General features: G+C 60.4%; 2 protein-coding genes across 2 annotated transcripts in view; one reads left to right on the forward strand and one right to left on the reverse strand.

The window, feature by feature from the left end:
• Positions 1-22,127, reverse strand: part of MACROD1 (MACRO domain containing 1) — a 194,768-nt gene that overhangs the window by 78,407 nt on the left and 94,234 nt on the right. The window lies entirely within an intron of this gene.
• The window catches only part of FLRT1 (fibronectin leucine rich transmembrane protein 1), a 126,198-nt gene that overhangs the window by 43,567 nt on the left and 60,504 nt on the right, over positions 1-22,127 (forward strand). The gene's annotated exons all lie outside the window — the stretch shown is intronic.

Below are 22,127 nucleotides of genomic sequence, written 5' to 3' on the forward strand. Positions count from 1 at the left end.
CCCTGAGACAGGTGGGCAGTCTCTAGTGGGTACAGTCTCCATAAGGAGGGGAACGGCTTCCAAGACCATTGCCACCCTCTCTCTGCTAGGAACTGTCTCTCTGTTCACTGGCCAGCCCTGCCCACCGAGTGCCATGCCAGCCTGTGTGCTCGGCTCCCTCCTGGGGTCAGAGGTCAGACTGCAAGGCTGACAGTCTCTAGGCCTCCTCAGCTGGGGAGGGCTTGTGGAGGGGCTGTCACCCCAGCTTCTCTCTTTTGCATCCACCCCCTCCCCAGAGAGCTGTCGCTGCTGTTCAGTCACTAAGTCTTGTCCCATTCTTTGTGACCCCGTGGACTGCAGCACCCCAGGCTTCCCTGTCCTTCACCATCTCCCGGAGCTTGCTCAAACTCATGTCCATTGAGTCAGTGATGCCATCCAACCGTCTCATCCTCTGTCGTTCCCTTCTCTTCCTGCTCTCAATCTTTCCCAGCATCAGGGTCTTTCCTAGAGTCAGCTCTTTGCATCAGGTAGCCAAAGTATTCGAACTTCAGCTTCAACATCAGTCCTTCCAATGAGTATTCAGGGTTGATTTTTTAGGATCAACTGGTTTGATCTCCTTGTAGTCCAAGAGACTCTCAAGAGTCTTCTCCAGTGCAACAGTTCGAAAGCATCAATTCTTCGGCACTCAGCCTTCTTTACGGTCCAACTCTCACATCCATACATGACTCCCAGGGCCCAGGGAAAGCACAGGCCGCTCTGTCTACATGGGCAAGAGGAACAGGAGCTGCACAGGAGGAGGCCCTGGGCGGGCTGGGTGGCAGCCACTCAAGCTTTTCTAGGCAGGGGGGTCTTGGGTGGGTGGGGTGGCTGTGGGTTCATTCCGAGATCCCGGCTCAGCCTGGCTCAGGCCACAGGTTAAGAGGGACGGGTGTGAGCCTTGTGTGCAGGAGTGTGAGTGTGTGTGGATGTCCTTTCTCCTGTCCTGGCCTGACTCTGCCATGACTGGGACTCTGCATAACTCATCCGTGGTAGGCTCCGGGCCTGGCCTGCCCTGGGCAGCCTCTCTGAGCCTCCCTACCCCCACTGAACCTAAGCCCCCTACTCAGGGCAGGGACAGCCCAGCCCAGCCTAGGAGCCCAGTGGGCCTGCAGGAGCCAGATTCCCTCGAGCCGGAACCAGGCCCCTCGTCTGACCACAGCAGAGCGTGTTTTAAATCCAGCTCATCCCAGGAAAGCCAGGGGCAGCTCCTTCGAGGGGCTTGCGGGAACATCTTGACCCAGGACCCAGGGGGGTAAGCCCCTCCGAGAGGCAGCTCAGTCCGGCGGATTTCATCCCCAGGAGGTCCAGCTGCAGGTTGGACCTCCGCTGCCACCACACCAGCTCCCAAGGCATTTCAGCCAGCAGCTTCATCTTTCACTCACCCATTCATCACCTGCACCACACTGCCACCTACTGTGTGCCGCACCCCCTGCCAGGACTGGGGATGCACCAGTGAGCAAGACAGACAGACATAACCCCCACCCGTAGGCATCCCGACCACACAGGGCCTCCATCCAATCCCTGGTCCCCAGCGCCCACCACCCAGCACCAGCCCAGCTGGGCATTCCCCACCCAGAGTGGCCTGTGCGCCAGCACCCCCAGGGTCCCCTGAAAACTCAGCTCTCCTCTCTGTTCCAGCAGGCAGCCCTTGGCAGCCGCCCCCAGGAGAAGCCCATCCTGGCGCCAGCGCCAGCAGCGTTTTTGCGGACTTGTTCCCGCAGCCCTTCCCAGGCAGGCGTCGCTGGAGGTGGAGGCTGGAGGGGTGACGGGCCGACAGAGAGCGATTTGCTTCTGTAGATAAATGCCGACGCCTGTCCTCTCCGCCCGAACTCAGTCCCCCTTTCCTCGCTCGCGCCGCTCTCCTTTCGTTTTTTTTTTTTTTTACAGTTTGCTAAAGCTGTTGTAATCTGGTGCCAACGATTAATTCAGCAGGAGGGGAGAGGAACGCGGAGCAAAATGAAGCTGCCACAGAGCTGCCTCTCAAGAGCCGTGCGATAGGACGGCCAGGACCAGCGTCTCCGTCACCCCACTTTTAATCCCAGTTTTAATTAAGTACAAAGCCGTCCCCCAAAGGCTTCAGCCGCTGCCTCCCTGCTACCGACCTCCCAACCCGCGCCGTAACCCTGTCATACAGACAGAGCCTGGTCACATGCTACCCGGGCCAAGTGCCGCCTCCGGAAGGCCTGGGTCCGTGCATGACAAATTGGCTCATCTGCTGAGGCTGTTCCCCTAGTGGTTAGGTTAATTTCTAGTGGAACGCCAGCCTCGCCATGAAAACGAAGCTCGAGGGACCTGGGGCCTCTCTATGTCACAAGCGCCCGCCTAATGTCACTCCCTTTCTTCCCCTCTAGCCCTCTGAGGGATGTTCCGAGCCAGGGGAGGGGCATACCCTATCATCTGACACTAGGCACTTCCTCTATCTATGACAAACCTCAGAGATAACGTTCAGCATTCATACATCCCTTGCACCTCCAGCATAGTTACAAGCCTCAAGAAAATTCATAGGTGGCCGTCATCCCTGCGTTAGGCAACCCCATCACGAGACTGCCCCCCAAACGGTAGACACACAAGCTCTCTGTGATATATACAGTCGCGTTCCGGTATGGAACACATCCTTCCGCCAAAGGAAGCCTACCCTTCCAGGGGCTCCATCGCCATGTATTTTCCTCGAGGACTAGGCACAGCTTGTTTCTCACCATGAAGGTCATAGTGAATAAGATAATTCGCAAACAATACGCGAGAGTGGCTTATCTTCCGTAGACTGTGTTCCTAAGATACTGGATACAGGGGATAGGCAACACATGCTGTGGGAAATAGCATATTTCTGTGACCTCATTGTGTCTGTTTTAAGCGATAGGAACGGTCCAACTTTAGGACCCGTGCGAGCGGGACAGGACCCTAGGGCTTCCGCACACAGACACAGAGGCCGATCCCCGCAGCCCGCAGGGCGTCACGTGACGCCACCTGTCACAGACGATCTAGAACGGCCATGCCGATTCCTCTGCTTGGGGCTCCTGTCCCTCAAGACTTGGTCCCTTCCTCCTGCCCCTTCCACCGACTCCTGTTCCATCCCTCAGACCCCCGTGTTAAGGCGCTGATGATCATCCTGCTCATTCTCATCTTCCATTTTTATATGGACCCAACGTGCACAGAGGCAGACCACACACATTCCCCTACTCCCCAACCCCCAGCCAGAGCCTAGGCCTCTCTGTATGCCTCAGTTTCCCCACTACTGTTGATCAAGGGGTTGGACCACTAGGTCCCAAAGGACCCAAGAGCATCATGGCGCTGGGACTCTGAGCCCTGAGACACCTCTAGACTTGGCTGTTGAGGGGGCTGGGCGGTGCCACACCCCTGCTCTGCCTGGCTCATTTTCTTCCCACTGTGCCTAGGGAGGCTGAGGCACAGAGTGGAGAAATGCCTTGTCCAAGGCCAGGTGGAAGTCAGGATCCACCAGGAGGCAGCCGGACTGTAGAGTGAAAGTGCCCTGGCTCTGGAGGCTGGTGACCTGGGTTCCAATCCTACCTGTTACTTATCGGCTGGGTGCCCCTGGACACCTCACTCACTTCCCTTCTCCGTGCCTCAGTCTCCACACCTGTGAAATGGGCCAACAGAGCGCACTTCCCCAGGTCAGTGTGAAGATACAGGGTGACAGTGTCCAAAATAGGCTCTGTAGGAACTAGCAGTTACTGCACTTCAGCAATAGGTCAGGTCCTGCCAGCTTCAGGGCTGGGATGCTGGCCCTGCTGGGGGATCTGGAAGTTGGGGGGCTGCACTACCTAGCCTCTTGCCCATCTTGGCTGGTAGGCTCACGGGGCAGAGGTTGGCCTCTGACGTCTGCAGCCCAGGTGAGTAGCAGGTGGATAGATGGGGGGAAAGGAGGGCACCCAGACCACTCAGCTGTGATGAGGGGCAGGTTGGAATGTGGGTACCTCTAGGGGACTGGGGAGAACTGAGCCCCCAAGTTCTCTGGGAAGCAGTAGGGTTGGGGGGTGGTAGGAGTGAGAGGGGTCAGGGCCCAGTTGTGAAAAGGCAGAGCGTGGGGCTGTAATGTCACCGTCTGCCCAGGTGAGTCCCCTGGTATGGGGTCAGGTGGGTTCCCCTTGGTTATTTACTTCCTGGGCACCTCCTGTGTGCCAGGCCTCGGGTGGAGGCCAGGCACAGGAACCGGTAACTAGATCCCTCCCGGGAGGGCAGCAGCGAGCCCATCACAGCTGCCTTTACTGAGTGCTTACTGTTTACGCCGCATGCCGCGAAGCCCTAGGCCAGGACTCCTTGAGGCGTCACAACAACCGGTTTTATCAAACAGAAAACCGAGGCACAGACAAAGTGACTGGACCAAATCTCACAGCCAGGACAGGGCCTCTTACCCCTTAGCCCCAGCACATATGGGAGATGGTGGTCCTAGAGGTCGCAGCCCACAGACTGCACTTGCTACCCAGCTGGCGGTATTAACTGGTTTGTCCCCCAACACGCCTCTGAGGTGGGCTATTATTATCCTGATCTTACCCCGGAAGACTGAGACACAGCTGAAGTGAGTCACCCAAGGTCACACCAAGGAAGGGCAACCGTCGAGGCACCCTTGGCCCTTACAGATGCCCTCAGATGGGAAGCTGAGGCAGGGAGGTTCATCTTCCCTGCCCCCCTCTCTACCTGGCCCCTCTTAGGCTGTGTCCTCTGGGCTCAGAGCCCCCTCTAGGCTGCCGCCCTCTCCTGCATTCATCTGCCCTCCCTGAAGCCCCGCCATGTCCAGCCGCAGTCTGCCCCTTAGCCCTAGTGGGGTGTGAGGACCAGGGGAGGCTGGCGGAGGTACCAGGAGCCCTGCAGGGGGGAAGGCCAGGCGGGGCCATCCTGGCCAGGTTGGCCTCCCGGGGCGCGGGGTCGGCCTGATCGCTGGCAGTGGACCCGCGGAGTGGCGGCACGTGCCGCCCCCTCCTCCGGCTTCTCTGGAGCCAGACGCTGCCCGTGACGTCAGTGGGCAGCCCGCGGGGCCTCGCTGCCCGCCGGGCCGGGAGGAGCTGGCGGCGCGGGGGGCGCGGGCACGGGCGGCCTGCGGTCATGGAACAATCTCCATTAGGGCCCCAAGCGTGTGGCTGCAGCTCCTGGAATCCTATTAAAAGCTTTTTCATTGTTCCCAGCGATATGCTCCGCTCCGCCGGGACCTGGGCATGTTGATAATTTATTTGTGGAAGGGAAAGGGGCGAAGAGTGCAGGAGAGAGGAGGAAATGTCATTATTTACTCAGCCGGCTTTCTGCAGCGAGGCCCTTTTCGTGGGGCAGCTGGAGGAGGGGCGCCCCACTCTCCAACTCAGGAGGTGGGGGGAGACTGGCCTGGCGAGGACGGGACCTGTTGGACCAGGTGCGGCCGGACCTGGCTGACCCGGTGGCCTAGACTGGGAGAGGTGCAGGCCTTGTTTCTGGGGCCCTGACAGACAGAGGGGGCACTCGGGACAGCGTCGTTCAGCTCCAGACTTAGTGTGGACTGGGGTGCGGCTGAACACCTTCTGCCCTGATTTTGGCATGAGTGGGTGCCATGGCCACCTGGCTGGGTCCTGAGGACGTAGAGTCCAGAGACGGCTCCAGGGGTCTCCCGGGAGAGGAGGGGGAGCCGGCTGCTGGGAGGGGTGACTGGGGGCCCCACACCCCTGCAGCCATCAACTGTGTGATTCCCCAAGTCCCTGCACCCCTGGACACCCCAAGACAGGAAGCGGCCTTGGCCTCTATAGGGGGATGGGAGGGGATTCAACCACGTGGAAACAGCAGCAGTGACTGGGTCCTCACTCTAGGCCCAGAGCTCCCCGGGCACGTCTCATGTGGTCCTCAGAGCATCTCTGTGCCGCGGAGTGTCCACTGTCTTATCACACGTGAGGAAACTGAGGCACGGAGGGTCGAGACCACAGAGCTCCTGGGAGGCAGAGGTGGGATCTGAACACTGGCGGTTACTTCTCCTGGTCGGGGCCCCACAGAGACCCGGGTCCCCCTTGGTCCCCAGGTTCCCCTCTTCCAAGGTGAGGGTGCCCCAGAGGAGGGAACAGGGGTCCCCTCCCGCTGACGCCTTCAAGTGTTGAACTTAATGGTCCCCAGGGCCACCGTGGGACTCAGACATCCTTTCCTGCCTCACAGACATGGAGACAGAGGCTCAGAGAGGCAGTGTCGTTCGTACCAAGTCAGGGCAGAGCGGGATTTGAACCCAGGCTCTGCAACCCCCGGGCAGGACGCAGGGCCGCCCACAGGGGCGCATCAGGGTAGCCCTGGGCAGTGCTGGCTTTGGGACTGGGACCCACAAAGGGTCAGGCTCCGGATGGCTCTGCTTGGCCCCAAGCCCCCTTCTCACACACTGCTGACCAGCTGGCTCTAAACGCTCCCCATCCCTGCCCTCTGGCAGAGACACCCCCAGACAGTTGAGAATTCACTCAATCCAGTCACTCACTGGCTTTGAGATCATCCGTGGCTCCTTGTGTCCTGAAACATTGACCAAAGCCCAGCATTTCAGACCTTCCCAGCCTACCAGCCTGTGGGAGGGTCCTCCAGACCCTCCCCCACGAGGCCTGTGGACGACGCAACTCACACTTCAGCTGTTCCTTGGGTCCAGAAGGCCACCCTCAATCCCCACTTTGGGTGACTGGCCACCTCCTGCGGAAAGCCGCCCCTGACTGGCTGCAGGAACCAGCCCTTCCTGCCTCCCATCCCCCAGTGCTGGGCAGGCCTCCCTGTAACGTAACTCAGGAGTGGAATCTGGGATTCGTTAATTCATCCAAGCAAGACTTCCTGAGCCTGAGGCTGGTTGATAAATGGCTTTCCCTTCACAGCAGCCCTGAGAGTGGGTGGCATTGGCCCATCTTATAAAAGAGAAACCAGAGACTCAGGACGGTTCAGTCTCCAGGCCAAGGTCCCCAGGCTGAGCTGGGGCTGAAGCTGGGTCCCAGGTAGGAGTTGTGATGGTCATGACTAGGTGGGTTGTCTCTGTGTCTCGTACCTGCTGGGCGCTGGGTGAAGCCTTAAATGTGGGTCTCATTTGATTCTCACAGATGCTCTGGGGATGGAGGTGGGGACTGCACTTGGAAGTTCCATTCTATAGCTGGGAAAATTGAGGCTAAGAGGAAGGGAGGCCTGGAGGCTGAGCCCCGGCCCCGCAGTGCCTTCCTGAGAGCGTGGGGTGGGAGGCACGGGGCTTTTCCCGTGTTCAGTGTGCCCAGCCTGGAAGTGTCAATTGAGAACAGGGAGGTGGGCCAGGCCTCCCCTGCATCCCCCCCGAGGCCCAAGCTGGCTCTCAGGCTGCAGCCAGCCTTGGCCGGGCATCCTCCAGGGGAGAAGAGGCCGGGGAGGTGGTGTGCCCAGCAGCAGGGTGGGCATGGGCCCTCCTCCCCCACGGCAGCTGCCTGCTGGCCCGGTGGCCTCACAGACAGACAAGACTTGTGAGAGCCGGGGGCCTTCAAGGAGAGCTCAGCTCTTGCCGGTAGCTGCTCAAAGGCCTCATTGTGGCGGGAGGGCCCTCCATGGGCAGCTGCCCCCGCCGCAGGCATAGACAGAGCCCGGCCTTTGTGCCAACACAGTGCCCCTGCCCTGACCTGGGGTCAGCAGGACAGAGGCTCTTGTCTGCAAGAGGCTGGGGTCTCTGCGGGAAGGGGCTGCCCTGGACCCTCGGATAGCCGGGGATGGGTGTGGTCAGTCTTGCCCAGACCCAGGAACTCTTCCCAGACCTGGCCTTGGCGGGTGCTGGCCCCTGGCCTGACTCAGGCTTGGGGAGGAGGCATGGAAGCTGGTGGGTTAATTAAAAACAACAACAATAATAATCACAGTAATAATGACAAGAGCTAGGCTGTTCATAGAGTTCAGACTGCGTCTGGGGTCGGCGTGTATGTGTACTGTCTCCTTGACTCAGTGCAGCCCTACAGGTTGTGGATGGTTATTTGCCCCATTTTAGAGATGAGGAAACTGAGGCTCTGTGAAGGTGGCATTCGCTGCCCGTCACGTAGCTCTTGGGGTGGCACTGGGACCCGAGCCAGAGCCCGCTCTTAAGTGCATTTTTGCCGAGCACCGGAACGGCCGCGACGGTGCACGGAGGAAGAGCCGCTGCCCACCCCGCAGAGTTCCAAGCCCTCGACCTCGAGCTGCACTGCAGCCCCTTGTGAGGGATGCCCCATCACCCCCTCTTAGGGCCCAGGAAATCCGTTCCGGGAGATGTGTGGGTATCTGGCTGGTGAGGGGCAGGTGGCATCTATTTGGGCTTCCCCTGCGGCCGAACCTGCCACCTTCTCATCCCGAGCTGACTTAGTTTTCCCATCTGTGAAATGGGCGCTGAGCCTGCATGGCGCCTTCCTAGGGGCCCCCCAGGCAGTATCCTGTCTGTAGGCCCCTTCGTCACTAGGGCTGGGCTGGGCCTCTCCTCACTGCCCCCAGCGCTGCCCCTGGAATTGTGCCCCAGACTCAAATCCCACAGCCTTGGGGAGGGGGCTGAGCCTCCCCTGGAGCCGAGGGTCTGGGGATCATTCACAGCCAGCCTGGGCCTGGATGCCAGATTAGAAATAATTAATGCTATTAATATTCATAACGAGCGGCCTGGTGAAATGGTGAGGGCGATCGTCTGCTCTTCCCTTGGGCTTGCTCCCGAGGATGGGCAGTCAGGCTCTCGGGCCCTGACGCCCCAGCACCGCCTGGGCAGGCGTGGGCGACCCCCACAGGGGAGCCAGTTGCCGGGCTCCACATCCCCTGCTCAACCCTGCTAGCTCCCTCCAGGACTCACACCAGCCTGTGAGGGACCCTAGTCCTAGAGAGACAGGTGGTCCCAGAGGACACTCAGCTCCCATGAGGCCAGGCCAGGGCGCGGTCGCATGACGTGACTCTGAGTCCAGTGCTCTCCCTGCCTGCCCATGGAGGGTAGCTGGTCTGCCGCCCGGGGGGTGGCTGCTGCCCCGTGGGCAGAGTCGCAGGCAGCACTTGGGAGAACATGGTGCTCCCAGCCCGCTTCTCCCTGACCGTGTAGCTGTGGATGCGTCTGGGCCCACTCCCGCCCTGTGTGACCCCCACTCCTAGGGGTCCCCAGGGAGGAGAGTCCCCCCTCCCAGGGCTGGGTGCAGTGAAGGCCACACAACATTGATGGGGTCACCCAACTGTTAGACTGAGCAGGTGGCTTTCGGCCGAACCGTGCTGGGTTCTAAGTGGTCCAGCCCCACTCCTGCCCTGCACCTGAGGACTCCCACCCAGGAAGGGTAGACTTGCATCATCCGGGACAAACCCCAGCCACCTGCTGGGGCAGGAGTGAGGGCAGGCCTGTGGTTCAGTGTGCAGGAGGGTCCCTGGCCTCAGACAGGGTTCTGACTCACAGCGGGAACCAGGGGGCCCTGAGAGCCGAGGCTGATTCTCCTCCGTCCCGATTTTTGAACTGGACCTCCCGTACCCACAGCCTGGGTCTTGTCCAGCCTCCAGGCCTTCCTGCTGTGGGTGGCCTTGAATGTCCCCTCCTTGCTCAGCCTCGCCTGGGACAGCCCGATGTCCCCCACCATGCATTTCAGGGGTCTGGGCCCAGGTACTGCACCCGCCTGGGGAGGGAGGAGACCCCGTGGAGGCCTGCATGTGGGTGCAGCTCCAGAGCCCCAGGTTGGAGTTCCTCTATCTGCTCACCTGGCCTCCTTTCTAGGCCTCAACTTCCTCATCTGTAACATGGGGCCAGGGCTGCCGGGACGGGAGTATGTGGACAGAAGCTCGCCTCTTGTGGGTGCCTGGTCAGGGAAGGGAAGGGGCTGGGCCCCCCGGGTGAAGCAGCTCTGGGAAGACGCCAGCACTGACAGCCCCGTGGACACCCACGTGGGTGATGGGGGGATGACTTCAAGCTGGGGAGGGGGCGGGGACTCTGGCAGCTTGGCCTGACACCATTGGTAGTGAGAGCTGAGTGGCCTCCCTGGGGCCTGGCTCTGATGGAGCCTCATCCCTGCTGGGCAGGGGCACCCTTGCTGGAACCTCGATTCTGGCTCCTGGGCCGGTGGCAGAACTGTCGGCTGAGCAGGCTAACAGCTGTTTGTATGGAGACTAAATCTGTCCGGGGGCCCTGAGCCCCTACCCTGCAGCTTCAGTGTGGGCGAGGGCTGTGAGCTGACGCCCCTGTGCACCTGGACCTGGACCTAAATTTTGACTCTGCTCTCTGAGCTCAGGGTCCTTGAGTACCAAGGTTGGTCCAGGGGGCCAAGGTTGGTGATTTCCTCCCTGCACAGTGGGCTGGCCAGACTGACTTTAAGCCCTGTCCATCACATGGGCAGGGCTAGGGCCATGGACCCTCAAGGGGCTCCCTCCCACCCCCACGAACACTTCCACATCCTAAACTGATGGACAGAGGACCCCTGGCCTCTGATCTCACTCCCTTCCCATCCCCCAGGGAATCTGGGGCCTAACTGGGGTCCTTTGGATCTTGGGGGCCAGCCCTACCCCATCCCAAGTCCTGTCTGTCCTCTCTTGGGGGCTTCGAGAAAGGCAGTGAGTGAATATTCCAAGGCCACTTGGTCCCCATGCACCGTGTTATGGTGTTTATGCCATTTCTGCTTGAGAAAGAGGTAGGGGCTGCTCGTGAATTTGGCTGGCCTCTCGGGCAGCGTTTGGGGGAGGAAAGCAGGGTCTCCACACCAATGCAAATTCCTTCCTTGGCGATGCCCCACCCCACCTTCTTCCAGTGAGAAAGAGTGCACTTCAGGCCAGGGGATGGCTCCAGACAGGCCACCGGAGCCTCAGTTCTGAACCAGGGATTCCAAATCTCAAAGGGCGGCGGGAAGCTCAGATGAATTTGTCTTTGTTTACTTGCTAAGTTGTGTCTGACTCACACGAATGAAGACTGGTAAAAACCATTTCCGGCATTGGTGCCATATATTCGAGGAGTTATGAGAATTGTTTTCTGACTGTGGGCAAGGTCTGAAATGTTGACACAGAGATTAACCTCTTTGGAGGCTGGCAGGATGGTTGGGATCAGAGTGGCGCGCAAGCCTCCTCTCCTTACCCACTGCCCTGGGCAGACATGGCTAATCAATCTCAGCACTCTCTGCTGAGCTGGAGAGGGCCTTCCTTCCTGCGAGGGCACGTTGCCTGGCATCCCTGGCAGGTGTTCTGCGGATGAAGAATGAGGGTTCAGGGACTTCCCTGGGAATGCAGGAGGACCCAAGTTCGATCCCTGCTCAGGGAACTAGATCCCACATACCTAAACTAAGAGTTCGCATTCTGTAACTGAGAAAAGATCCTGGGAACTTAGTGAATGAGAATCTGGCTTGCTATACAGTGGACACGGGTTTGATCCCTGGTCGGGAAACTATGATCCCACGTGCCGCAGAGCAACTCAACCAGAGCGCCGCAACTACTGGGCCCAGCATGTCACAACTAGAGGGTCGGTGCACAGTGAAAGACCCCGCACTGTGCAACAAAGACCCAGTGTGCCGCATTAAGACCCGACGCAGCCAATTAATGAATTAATATTTAAAAAAAGATCCTACATGCCACAACTAAGACCCAGCACAGAGGAATAAATAAATAAGAATGAATGCCACAATCACCCAGTCCCCAGAGGTGGGACCTAAACCCAGTTGTTTTGACCCCAGAAGCTTCGTGATCGTGGGAGCTGGTGGTCCACAGGCTCCTTGCCCAGGTGGCATTCTGCCACGGTGCCAACAGCCCTGGCTCGAGCCTGCCCAGCTCCCCATGGGCCAGGCATGGAGTGGCCAGGCTCGGCCTCTCTACCACGGACACCCCTCCCTCCCGGCCTGCTGACCTTTATCGGCTGCAGCCTGCCTGTGCCTCTAATTACGGCCCACTTACATTCTGGGCTCTTAGCTGCAGCCAGGTGGTGCATATGGATGTGGGGCTTTTGACTCCCGCCTGGCACGCTGGGCCTGACTGCGGGGTGTGTGGGGTGCAGAGTGGGGGGTGTCGCTGAACAGCAGTCACCAGGCCGAGGTAGGCTGGGGATAGTGTCCGGGCTATCCTCCGGGGCTGGGCCCTAGGATGGGCATGCTGGGGGGCCGGGGGGGCTCCCCTCCTCAGCGCTAGGGCTGCCTCTGTGTAGCTTCGTGCCTTGTTAGGCGGTAGTTCTGCGGGCTTCCAGGTTACCCTTTTAATTAAGCCAATTAATTAGTGTCTTTAATGAAGCAGATTAACCAGGCTGGGCTCTGCAGACGGGGCTGTCACAGCCCACGGCTTCCTGCAGGTTGGGATCTGGAGGTGGCTGCTGAGCCAGGCCTGCGGTCCTGGGGGCCTGAGATGCGGGGTCAGGGATGTCCGTGCGCCCTGTGGGAGTGTGGCCAGGAACCCAGGCCTGGATGGGGGCGGGCAGGCAGGGCCGGTCTGAGGCCACATGGGTGCTTCTGGATCCAGATGCCTCGGCACACATGGCCCCAGAGCTGGATCAGGTTGGGGGAATGCAGGGATCCTGCCTAGGGGATCCATGGGGGATGTTTGCTTAGTGGGTCCCCAGCAGGCGTGACTGCCTGGGGGCGGGGGTTCGGGGGAACTGGAGTCCCTCTCTGGCTGCTCCTGGCCTGGCCCTACAGCCTGCTCCCGGCCTGGCCCTACAGCCGTCGGCTCCAGAGCCCCTTACTTGCCTGCAGGTGGGGAAGGAGATGGAGAGGGGAAGGGTCTGCTCAGGGTCACCTGGGAGCTAGCAACAGGGCTGAGACGTGAAGCCACATCCTGGGGTCCTTCCACACCATCCTGCCCATCTCACCCATGGCCGGGGGGGGCCGTCCTCACCAGGTGCCTCCTGCCCACTGGGCACCGCTTGAGTCTCCACCCAGGTGGTGCCCCTGACTCTTATCTCCAGCCGGGTTCAGGAAGGGAGAGCTGGCCCCAGGTGGCAGGAGGTGCCCCAGCCTGTGAACGGCCCGGCCTTCCCCTACCAGGCAGGAGAGAGGAGCTGGGTGGTAGCTGGGCTCAGAGGGCAGGTCTCAGCTCAGAGAGGAGCTTTGGGAAGAGACCAGGGAGACAGGCACCTGGGGAGACGGTCCCCCACCGGTGTGGGGAGGGTGCGGCCTCAGTGCACATCTGCCGTTAGCGCCCACAGCCGAGGGCACGGGGCAGTGTGGGCCTCCAGAGCGGGGCGATGGCAGCCACTCCAGGACGGCCAAGCCGCGTAGAGACCGCTGGCTCAGCCACGACAGGAGAGATTTAGGTTAGACAGAGGAAGGACCTCCTGACAGCAGGGATTATTAACAAGTTTGTGAAGAAGGCAGCTGCCGCTTCCCCAGGAGGCTGCGCTCAGCAGCAAGCTTGATGATCTGAGAGCTTTGGGAAACATGCTGCCCTACAAACGCCAGGCGGTGTTTCCAGCAGATATCAACAGAGGGGGCGCTGGGCTCCCTGGAGGGTGCCCTCAGGCCCTCACCCCTTTCATCCCCTCTCAGGCCAGAGATGCCTGACAGGGTACAGGCTGGTAGCCAGCCAATGAGTGCCAGAGAGTCTTTGGGCCAAGGCCAAGCCTTGGAACCTTCCTGGGCCTCAGTTTCCTCATCTTTTAAATGGGCAAGTCCTTCCTGGGGAGAAAGATGACCTCGTCTGTCACTTCTCAGGAAAGATAGAAATTCCCCTCTTCTTGCTACCTACCCAGTCTCTAAACTTTCTTGCTCCTGGTCTCCACCCCTGCCTGGCCAGCCCTTTCCTTCCTACCTTGAGGGGTCTTCCCTTTGAAATTCCTCTTTTCTTGAGTGGCCAGCCCTCCTCAGATAGCATTTTCCGGGCAGCTTTTAAGGACTTTGAGTGCCTCCTGTTAAAAACATTCTCCCTGGGACTTCCCTGGTGGTCTGGTGGTTAGGAATCCACCTTGCAATACAGGGGATGTGAGTTCAGTCCCTGGTGGGGGAACTAAGATCCCACATGCCACTGAGCTGCTGAGCCCAGGCGCCCCAACTAGAGAGCCCATGAAACACCCTGTATGATGCAATGAAGATCTCATGTGCTGCAACTAAGACCCAACACAGCCAAATAAATAAACATTAAAAAAACCCTCCCTGAACCTCCTCTTTCCCTCTAGCTGCAGCCTTCTTTCTCTCTTCCCCCTCACAGCTGAATTTCTTGAAACAGTTGATGAATCTCCCACCTGCCACTTCCCAGTGCACTGAAGTCTGGCCGCCACCTGCCCTTTCTGTTCTGTGCTGACGTTGCCTCTTCCAGGAAGCCTTCCCTGCTTCCCTAGTCCTGATCGAGAAGTTGACCCTCATTCACAGCCAACTGATGTGACCTGAGAGCAGCCTTAGGCCTTAGCTGCCCCCGAATCTGCTGTGCCCCCAACAGGGAGCCTGGCCTGGGTGCGGTGCTCCGCTGGGACCAGAGCAGGGGCGCAGGGCAGCCAGTAGCTCTGTCCTCCGTTGTCTCGTTTACCTTGAGAGGGACACCGCAGGGTGGGCGAAAGACAGGACCGGGAACAAGCGCCATCATCACACTCAGAGACACCTCTTTAAATACCAGCTGGAAGCAGCCTGGTTTCTGGGTGGGTGGAGTTGCCCTTCATTAGCAGGAACCACAGGGGACAGGAGCTTTGCACAGCCCGGGGGTGGGGAGGGGAGGCGGAGCCTGAGCTGGGGTGGGAGCAGGCAGCTCAGGGTCTGCTTGTCCCCATCGCACATGGCCCCCTGCATAGGGTCCAGGAGGCGCTGGGGAGCACCTCGCCTGTGTCCTTGCCCAGCACCGGGCACAAAGTGACATTTTCTATCTATAGCGCGGCTCCTACCCATTGTCTGTCCCCGCCGGGCAGCGAGCTCTGCAGAGGCAGGAGCCCCAGCTCTCTCCTGGTCCCCAGGGCCTGGCACGTTAGACCAGCAGTAAATGTCCACGGAGGACGGATGGCTGGAGGGTGGGTCTGTTCCCCGCTCCCCTGCACTGCTTCAGCCCCCTCTCCATACACAGAGCACTGCTCCGGGTCAGTTCTTAGCACCAGGCCTGGCTCGTGACTGCTGGGGTGTGCTCCTGTACCCCTGGAGCAGCCTGGATGCAGCTGAGTGGGGACACGCTGGCTCCCGCCGACAGCCACGGGGGGTCGGGCACTTGGGTAGCTCTGTGAGCAACTGGGTCCCCAGGAGACATTATCAATCCTCCCCGGGTCTTGGGCCGCCCATCCACAAAATGGGACCACAGCTTGTCCTCCCTGTGGGGAAGGATTGCCAGACGGATGCATTAGAGGACTAAAGGGGCCACAGCCCGCTTTGCTCTCAGCCTGGGGCCATCCAGCCCTGGGTGCCCCCACCTGTTTGGCTTCACAGAATGGGCAGAGGGAGCTGGATCTCAGCCCTGTTCTGCAGGGCCCCCCTCCACCTCCCCGGGAAACCCTCTGCCCTTCCCCAGCCCTCCCTCCGCATGGCTTCCTGCTCCCTCCCCAGGCTTCAGCAACAGAAGGAACGGCCCCTCCCTCCTAGTGGAAATTCACACCCACAGTCCAACCAAGCTGTCTGCAGGGAGGAGGGTGGTGAGGAACGGGGAGCAGCTGCACAAACAGGAGGCTCCACGAGAGAGTGGACAGACGGCCAGGGAGACGGAGCCCGGGTCTCCATCTGTGAGTGACAGCTGGGGGCCAGGTGGGCCACCAGCCCCGCCCAGCCCCCTGCCCAGCCCTCGTGGGGTTCTGGGGGGGGTCCTGAATGTGGTGGCAGTGGCCGGGCTGGTTGTGGTGAAGATGCCAACAGGTTGAGGGACGGGAGGGCCCCAGGGCCCCAGTTGACCACTGGGGACAACTGAGAACACAGTGGGGGTACTTGGCCAACCCTGGGGTCTCCATGACTTGGCGCTGGGGAGGTATGAACCGGCTGAGGCACTGAGTGAGGGGCCTGTCCCGCCCCCTGCGGAGGTTCCCAGTCTGTCTTATAAATCATGTCTATGCTCCCAGACTCAGGGCTCCAGGCTCGTGGCTGGTCCACACTCCAGACGCACTGCCTCAGGGACAGGCCTGGCCTTCCCAGCACCCCTGCCCAGCCTCAGGCCTGCCGGGCCTTCCTTCTGGTCTCTGCTCCCATGCCACTTCCGCCAAGAAGCCTCCCGTGGTCACCCTGCACCAGGCCTCTCCCTGCAAGCCAGGCTGCACCACACCGGTTATCACTAAGCCTGCGCTCAGCATGCCCATCAGGTGACCCTTGGTCGCCCCTGTGCCACTCTTGGCCTCAGCGAGCTGCTAGTTTATAAGGCTGGCAGGTCTCTGGGGCGAGCTGGCTGGAGGCTGAATTTAGGGGAGGGGACAGCCTACTGCGGTTCCTCCTAGTTCCCCCCGTCTGTGGACTGAGAAAGTGAGGTTCCTGTGCTCAAGCCAGAGGACTGGCAGGACCCTCGTCTGCCCTGTTCGTGCACGGCTCCGGCTTGATAAGCAGTTTCATGAGGGGAATCAGAGCTTGTGGGAAGTGACCACTTGGTGCCAGCTCTAGGACAGAGAGAGGAGCCAGACAGACCCCCCCATCCCAGTCCAGGGGAAGCTCCCCGGGGGAGTCAGGGCTCTCTGGGTCCAAACAGACCATCCTGGCCTCTTTTCAGGCGAAGAGAGAGGGGCGGAGGGGCAAGATCCTGAGGCCATCTGGCCCCTCTCTGTCTGGAGAAGGGAAGGGGACTCTCACATAAAGGACAGAGACTCTTACACGAAGGAAGGGGACTCTTACGCAACTCGGGGAGCCCCAGAGGGCACTTAAGTGTGTGTCCTTAAGGCACCCATCACGCCGAGGGCCACGGAGGAGGGGGGCTGTGGGAAGGTGTCCCTCAGGCAGGGTCCCCCTTTCCCTCTGCAGGTCTGGCAGAGACCTTTCCAGAAAGCAGGGCCTGACACGCAGGGATGCTGGAGCGCTCGCGGGAGGAGGGGGGCGGGGACCGTCACTTGTTGGGCATTGACTCCGAGCTCAGCGCTGTCTGAGCCTTCGGTCCAGGAGCTCGCTGAGTTCTCACGACCACGCGGACAGATGCAGAAGTGGAGGGCCAAACTGGTGAAGGCACAGGATTTGAACTCAAGTCGGGTCCAATTCCAGAGCCAGTTTCTCGTTCCCACGTGCCACCCCCGGGCCTCTGGGGCGCACAAGGCACGGCCAGGCTCGCCCCCCCCCCCCCGCCCGCCCCATCGCTGGTCTGGAAGGGTAGCCCAGCCCTCCTGGGCCAGCTGTCCCCTCCCCGGCCTGTGAGCCACAGCGTGATCTGCTAACATCGGGCTGCGCTGTGGCACTTGCAAGCCCATTAGCGTCCTGTTTTCCTAATATATGACAGACTATCACAGCCCCCAGTGGCGCTGCGTTTCTGAGCACTGTCCACCCACGGAGTTATGAATCCTCTCCTTCAGTGGCTGGCAGAGGGGGCGAGGCAGCTGAGCGGGATGACCCGCTCATTCTCCCATGAGGGAACCCTGAGAAGGGGTGGCGGGGGACCCAACTGTGTGCCCCTCTCTTTTCATCTCAGCTCCTGGCCTGAGTACTCCTGACACTTAGGAGAAGAGGCAGCCCTGGGCAGGGCTCGGCCTGGACAGTCAGCTGGAGGTGAGGCGGGCCGGACCTGGAGACTGCTGCCCTCTGTGCCAGGCCTGGCCAGGGGTGGGGGCACACCTGTGCTGCGTTCCTGGATGGTGGCTATCAGGGCAGGCCTCTCCCTGGGCAGCTGCCTGGTCCTTTCTGGAAGGGGCAGCAGATGCCCCCCCAGGCCCCAAGATGCTGCGAGGACAGCGGGGAGGGAGCCGGCAGCTGCTGAGTGTAGCGGGCAGGGCCCTGTAATTGGGCAGCCTGTTCCCAGATAAGGCCGATGACACTGAACAGCTTCCCGCTCCACACGGGCTGCGGCCGCTCATTTCCTGCTCCCGCAGCCGGCGATGCCAATTACCTCGCCTCCTGCTCGCCAGCGGCGGCTTCTGGGGCTGCCAGACGATTCCTCTGTCATCGGCCAGGCCTGGATCGTCTCTGGAGAGCAGGCAGGCAGGTTTGGAGAGGGCCACAGGAGGGTGAGTGGGGCCAGCAATGGGGATGGTGGCAGTAGCGGGCATGGTGAAGGTCGGGGTGTGACCCAGACCCAGGCCATCCTGGGAAGGCCCATTTCTTTCCCGGCCCCACCCCCCGTTTGCTGAATGGGCTAAGGAGCTAGCGCGCCGGCATGTGAACAGAGCGTACAGAGCTTTGCCCACCCACCCCTGCCTTACCAGTAGCATCCCCTAGTCTTGCCAGTCCACCGCCTAGCCTGCTTTCTCTTTCTCCTGGGCGACCCCCACCCCAAATGACCCCGAACATGTCACTGTCTTATCTGTAAGGTGGGGTGATGGAGGCAGTGCCCTGGCAGCAGGTGAGATGAGAGCTCAGAGTGGAGAGGGCAATTTCCTGCCTCGGCACCCCACAGTCGAGCCATGCCTGTCGGATGAGTTTGGGCACCCATTTTGCAGTGGGGTAAACTGAGACTCCGGGCTTCCCAGGTGGCACTAGTGGTAAAGAACCCGGCTGCCAATGCAGGAGACGTAAGAGACACATGTTCGATCCCTGTAGGGAAGATCCCCTGGAGGAAGGGCACGGCTACCCACTCCAGTATTCTCGGCTGGAGAATCCCACAGACAGAGGAGCCTGGCGGGGCTATAGTCCAGGGGGTTGCAAAGACTCGGACACGACCGAAGTGACTTAGCATGTAAACTGAGGCTCACCCAGGGGTTTGACTGGTGCTAAAGGTGTGGAGTAGCCCCTGGTCCTTCTCTGACGTGAGCCCTCCAGAAGAGAGACCTGGGAGAAGAGAGAGGGAAAGGGCAGCTGGTTTGAGAGGGGCAAAGGTTGGCTCCAGACCACCATCACCCTGAGGGGGAGGTGGGAGAAGCACCTATGAGGTGTGGTTTGTGAAGAGGGAACACGCAGGTTCCCGCTCCACTTAGGGTGGGTGTGTCCAGCCACTGACTCCAGAGGTGGCAAGCCCCCAAGAGGGGTGGCACCAAGAGGGGTACTTGTATAGGGGGTGGGAGACTGGACCTGTTCTGCGGGGGCATTCCCAGGGCCTTCTGCAGCTGGGCCAGGCGAGGTCTGGGTCCCCCAGCCATACCTGCCTGCAAGGCACCCCCACTCTGACTGGGGAAACAGGCCATGGGCAGGGAGGTGTCTGGATAGAGGGCATGTGGGGGCAGCCCAGCGGTGGAGTACATAGGGAACCCGAGGTCGAGGCCCGGAGATGGGTAGGTCACCCGGCCGCTCCAGGCCCATCAAACTGAGGCCTTCCCCTCCAAGGTGTTTGGGACGCGCATTCGGAGGTGCAGCCCCAGCGAGCTTGCCGGCCAGAGGCCCGCCCCTAGGCGCTGATTGGTTACCTCCCCACTCTGGGGCCTTGGGGCGGGGCTCGAGGCCCCCCAACCCCGCCCGCGGCCCGGCGCCCCGACTGCTGCTGGGGTACTGGGGGCCTGGGGTACCGGGGGGCGGGGCTCCCGGGTGGCCCCACAGGCCGGGAAGGGCTAGGAGGCGCAAGGATGGCTAGGGGCCCCCTCCCACACGGCGTGGGGAGGGGGAAGCGGGTGACCAACTCCCTAAGGGGCAACTAACAGACCAATTAAGCTGCCAATAAAAATTTTAATCAAGTAATAATGCACCTTACTTTGTTTAATTAGTGTTCTGTCAAGTGAATGAATATTTAAGGCGCGGGTGGCGGTGCCAGCATCTGCCCAGCGGGCAGAAAGGCCGAGCCCACATTTCAATCGTCCTGACAGCTCTCCACGCAGGGCACCGATCGCCGATACCGCCACCCGGGAGGCCCAGGGGCTGCACTCCCATGCACGCAGACAGTGGCCGGCCCCGCCTCAATTTTCTCATCTGTCAAATGGGAGCAGGAGTCCAGTCCTTAAAAAAAAAAAATCCTTGATTTTTCTTTTTTCTGGAATCCCATAGTTCCAAGTGGGTGCGGAAGGCCTGAGACCCCAATGTGCTATCCCCAAGTTCACAGCGCCCAGGACGCCCAGTGTCTTTCAGCGGTGTGGCTACAAGGTCAGAACTCTGTGCGCCTGGTAGGAGTACCCGGAGAAGACCCCAGCCCCGCTACACGCTGGGAGGTGGCCCCTCCACACCCCCCAGCCGTCCTCAGGCCTGTGAGATCCAGGCAAGCACTGTCTAGGCTATCCTTTCATTCATTCAGCTTGGGGACTTGATCTCTGTGCCCCGCCCAGTGTATCTTTCCTGGGACAATTCAGGACGTGCGCTGCATCTCCAAGGCCGGGTCTTGGAACGCTGCCCCCGGTCGCTCCCCTTCCCCACGCCTCTCGGCCACGGCGGGTGTGGGCGGCGGACCCGAGCCCTCGGCACCCAGCGTGTCAGCGCACCCACCCTGCGGGGCTTATTTGCATATTCATACCCTGGGCGGGCATGCGCATCGCTTCGTCTCCCGGCGGGCGGCGGGGTATCCTTTACCCAGGCCTGTTCCTCCCTCTTCTTCATGGAGAGTGCCCGGCGCCCCTCCACCGCTCTCCCCAACCACCTGAGAGCCTCGTGCTGGAAGGACTTTGGTAATTATTTGTTTCAGTTGAGCTGTTTTCAGTCTAGGCTAGGCTGAGTCTTGTAATGAGTATGGATTTGCCAGTAAATAAGTCCCCCGCTTCTAACCCCTGTAATAAATGCATTTGGAGTAATCTGGCGATCACGCGGTGTAATTGCTGGCTGTCAGGGCAGATGGATGCGCCGCGCGCTGACTTTGCTGCCGTCCGCCCTTCCTTCACGCTAGGCCTCCGTCCCGCCCCCAGCTGGAGGTGAGGGCCCTTCTGCTAGTGGAGAGGAGCAGGCCTGGCCTGCTGCGACGCCAGGCCAGCCTCCGGAGCCTCGGAGCCTCGGGTCACTCTATGCGCCGGCTCGGGCTTTCTAAGTCATCTGCCTCTAACAGTAGCCAGGGCCTTGTTCGAAATGCATGGTCCTGGGTGTCGCCCCCCACCCCGACCCCCGCCAATCTGCAGGATTGGATTATCTGTGGGTGGTATAATCTGCATTTAAAAAAGGCAGCCAGGACACTTGCCCCCCCCACCCCCACCCCCAGCCAGCATCCCTTAGTGGAATATCAAGTCCAGTTTACTTTTCAAAGGAGTAACCAACACACCCAGGTACCTGGCCACCCCACCACCCCTTCTTTCCATTCCTTCTATTGGCTAATTTTCCAAATACCGCCTTGCTCATGCCTCTGAGACTCTGTCCAAGCCTCTGCGTGGCATGCCTTGGCCCCTTCTCTACCTGATGACCGCCTGGCCTTGCTCAAAGGCCCCCTCTTAAGTAGAGCCTTCTCAAACTTCCCTAGACAGGGGTCCCTCCTCTCCACTCCTCCGGCAGGGCATACAGTTGTCTTCCTACACATGCGCCTGGTCCTGCCTCTGTGAAGGCTTGCCTTCCCCTTGCTTCTCCAAGCAGCCCCCTGCACCCTGCACAGTGCCTGGCATGCAGTAGGTGCTCAATCAATGTGAAGTGTGGGCATCACTGAACAAGTGATGAGCCTTGGGTGCCTCCTAGAGGGAGCCCCGAATTTGTGGGCCGACTTGGACTGGGCTTATCCCGAATCCCAGGTCTCCTATCTGCCAAGTCCTCTGCCCACACCCTGGAACCACCTGGATGTGGACAGGGCACATCCCACCGCATACGAGGTTGAAGGAAATGTCACAGGTTCCAGCCAGTGCAGCCCAGCCTCCTCCTGCACGCTGGCACCCACACTGGGGTGAGAGTGAGGTTCTCTCTCTCGGTCAGCACTTTCTGAACACCCACCCTGTGCAGGCTGGGTTCCAGGCGTTGCGGGGGGGGGGGCACACTGACAAGCTGACATTCAATGAGACTGACACATGGGACACCCCAGCTACAAGGGGACAAGGCCCCACATCCTGCCCTCCCTCCTGCTCAGGAGCTCAGTCGCTGTGGTGTCTCCTTCCAAACGGAGCCTTTCAGTGCAACGTGGACAATGGAAAGGCCATGGCTGAGTGGTCACGGGCACAGACGCAGGAGCAGGGCGGACTCAGGCTCTGTGTGCCCTCGGGCTGGTGGCTGAACCGCTCTGTGCGTGTTTCCTCATCCAAGCATCGTGGAGAGTGTGTTCCTCCTAGGGTTAATACTGCCCGCGGGAGTTAACAGTTATAAAACACCTGGAAGACTGCCTGTTCATTGGAAGTGCCACTCGTGCGTCAACTAAAAACACCCCGCATCTATAGCAGATGTCAGGGC

This window comes from Capra hircus, chromosome 29 (assembly GCF_001704415.2).
Source record: "Capra hircus breed San Clemente chromosome 29, ASM170441v1, whole genome shotgun sequence".
NCBI lineage: Eukaryota > Metazoa > Chordata > Mammalia > Artiodactyla > Bovidae > Capra > Capra hircus.